The sequence below is a fragment of the Mytilus edulis genome, chromosome 10, assembly GCF_963676685.1.
Source record: "Mytilus edulis chromosome 10, xbMytEdul2.2, whole genome shotgun sequence".
Taxonomy (NCBI): Eukaryota; Metazoa; Mollusca; class Bivalvia; order Mytilida; family Mytilidae; genus Mytilus; species Mytilus edulis.
This window is the reverse complement of record NC_092353.1, coordinates 16,639,644-16,643,149: the sequence shown is the minus strand read 5'-3', so window position 1 is coordinate 16,643,149 and position 3,506 is coordinate 16,639,644. Positions and strand designations below refer to the sequence as shown.

Sequence of the window (3,506 nt, the reverse complement as noted above, 5' to 3'; positions counted from 1 at the left end):
AAACCTTAGTCAGTATGTTGAATTGAGAGAAGAGTATTCTAATGGGTTTAAATTTTTGGGGCAGCTTCAATAACTGTTTTCAAATGATGAGATTATCATATTTTTTCATGCAGGGTTGGACTATGTACATAAGTACAACGACAGAGTTTGAAAAAATGTCACACAGTGTAAATAAATTGTTCTGTTTTTCAAGACCTTTAAAAAGGAATGAAATTATATGAAGTTCAAAATTTTCCTGACCTTTGTACTCTTGTACCGGTATCACAACAAGACAATAGTAATGAAATCAAATAATTTTTCAAATCTTTATGTCTGTATTGTATGAATAACAATATACTTAATAAAGTTGCATTCCATAACAAATATCCTTGTTCCATATTAAAAAGTCAACATGACTAATGCAATTACAGTTTTCACAAAATTTTGATTTGAAGCAAAACCGGTAAGTCAGTACCTTTACTGGTGCCCTATATGCTAATGGCATACCAGGCAGTAAGTTGATAAGTAACTATTAGTAATAAGTCAGTATAAACTAGGTTTCCAACTTGATTCCTAGCTATTTCTGGCTTTGGCAATACTACTGGTTGATGAAAATAATTCCTTGATTTTTATGAAGTGCTGTTGTTGGAAGATGATGACCTAGATTTCATTAAGCCTGGGACATACCGTGCACTGTCAGGTCTTGATGATGTAAAAGATGAAGTCGGTCATGATCCTGTTGATCCTGAAATATTAATATAGATTTTTTTTTTAATTCACATTAATTTTTACAGCCTAAATAGAAAATTAACAAATTGGTTGAAGTGTAATATACAAGCTTATAATGACAATCTGTTTCTGGTGGATAGTTATTCTAAATCTCCTTGTTTCCATATTAATAGAAATGAACAGACTGGGTTAAATGCAGGTCTAATAGAAAATTAAAGTTTAACTTAGAGTGAAAAAAATAGTTCGACTACCACTGATATAACTCCAAAGTTCTAAATTTGCCATGCTTTTCTTTTATATGCATTCTTCCATCTTGTCTTTTCTTCTTCAATTTGTAGTTCATTTCTCGTACTTATAATTTTTCAAAATGTGTTGAGGACATTTTGATTCAGACAATTTGACATATAAAATTTCATATTTTGCCAAACGAATCACAAATGAAAATATACATAATCTATCTACCTATTCATGTTATATTGTTTTTGTTTATATTACCTGTATCTGAACTGTGTGTAGAAGAAGCATCCATTGTAGCTCTTTCTGTAGAAATGGCTTCTAGTCTCTCTGTATAAAACCCATTAAAATCCAATCTGAAATAAATTAATTGTCCACAATAAATATATACATACATGTAAAACAAAAATGTGTCCCTTGTACATTAGACCTTGAAAATGGGGAAAAATCTCCAATTTGGCATAAAAATTAAAAACATCATATTATATGGAACATGTGTACTAAGTTTCAAGTTGATTGGACTTCAACTTCATCAAAAACTACCTTGACCAAAAACTTTAATCTGAAGCGGATCAGACAGACGAACGAACAAATGAACAAACAGAATGGTTCAGAGACCAGAAAACATAAAGCCCATAAATGGGACATAAAAAACTTTTTGATTAACCTTTCTCTCTCTTATTACAATGTAAACTGATTTGAATTCTTTCGAATGTCGTTTTAATCCTAAATAATCAAATGACAGATATAAGTAGAATTATTAAGTTATTATGTAATATATTTATTTTATGTGTTCAGTTGGTGTCTTCCCGATTGTCCCACTTTTTGAAATTACAGGTAAAAAAGTAATGAAATTTTGTGGGACAATCGGGAATATTTTTGTGGGACAGTTGGGAAGTTTAAATGTGGGACAATTGGGAATTGTTTGAGTTGTTAACTTCTGTGTCATTTGGTCTCTGGTGGAGAATTGTCTCATTGGCAATCATACCATATAATCTTGTTTTTTATTGAAGTCTGATTCTTCTGTATATAGTTGGTTACGAGTCTTGTCGACAAAGACAAAAGGAATATTGGTAAAATAATCTTTAATAGTGATTATTTAAAAGACAAAACTGGTCAAAATCTAGACAACAGCTTCGTTATCAATAAAGAACATTGTTGGTTCAGGTGATTTATTTAGCAGTCTTCAATAGCGCAGAGAATATTGTTAACATGTCCTCTGAAATCCCTATTAAAATTGCAAAGGTACTGGTGGAAACATTTCTCTATCAACAATTCCATATAGATGCTGGAACATATAAATTGACTGTTAGATATACTGTTCCCAGATAGAGGGTAGAATGTAAATGAGTTAATACCTTTTTAAATTGCATGCATTTTTTATTTTCATAAATCAGAGATATAATATTGGTTTTATATTAAAAGTGTTTTTATCCGATGACTTTTTTTTATATATACTTTTGTAAAATTAATATTTTATACCTTTATAAAATTAATATTTTATAACTTTATAAAATTAATATTTTATACCTTTATAAAATTAATATTTTATACCTTTATAAAATTAATATTTTATACTTTTCTAAAATTAATATTTTATACTTTTATAAAATTAATATTTCATACTTTTATGAAATTAATATTTTGTACTTTTATAAAATTGATATTTTATACTTTTATAAAGTTAATATTTCATACTTTTATGAAATTAATACTTTATACTTTTATAAAATTAATATTTTATACTTTTATAAAATTAATATCTTATACTTTTATAAAATTGATATTTTATACTTTTGTAAAATTAATATTCTATGTGCAATAATTAATTCTTGTTTATTTTGCAAAACAAACAACAGTTACCTTGTTTATCTAAGAACATTTTACTTCATAAAATAATGTGGGACAATCAGAACTCTAAAATTTTAAAAAGTGGGACAATGGGGAATAAACCGTTGAGTTTATAATTGTTACTTTTGAATGTGCATGTCAAAATTTGAGAAAAAATACAATTTGTCAATATCCTTACATACAGCATGTCATTTTTTAACAATCTCTATTAAAATCAGATTGTTTCCCCCTGTTCAAACCAGCCAAAAACTTTAAAAAAAACAAGAATGTGTCCATAGTACACGGATGCCCCACTCGCACTATCATTTTACATGTTCACTGGACCGTGAAATTGGGGTCAATACTTTAATTTGGCATTGAAATTAGAAAGATCATATCATAGTTAACATGTGTACTAAGTTTCAAGTTGATTGGACTTCAACTTCATCAAAAACTACCTTGACCAAAAACTTTAACCTTTCAGAAAATGTAAATCAAACTTGTTGTAATGAAGTTTGTTTAAAATTGGTCTCAATGAAAGCTGATCGATTTTTCTAATTTGTTTGTATTCTTAGATTCATGGTGCATGTCTCTGAACCACTAAGCATACAAAGCGAAACAGTAAAAGAGATCGTTTACAAAATACTTTTTTTTTAAATCTATAGTGTATATGTTCCAGACCATATGAGTATTTGGACCGTACGCGTACGGTCCGGACCGTATACGTATACTCG

General features: G+C 28.5%; 1 long non-coding RNA gene across 1 annotated transcript; it reads right to left on the bottom strand.

Moving 5' to 3' along the window:
* Positions 1-291: 291 nt before the first annotated feature.
* Positions 292-2,148, bottom strand: LOC139490502 (uncharacterized). Its single transcript, XR_011656354.1, has 2 exons — positions 1,204-2,148; positions 292-724 (listed from the first exon to the last, which is right to left on the bottom strand). It is a non-coding gene; the product is annotated as an uncharacterized lncRNA (long non-coding RNA).
* Between the last annotated feature and the right edge of the window lie 1,358 nt (positions 2,149-3,506).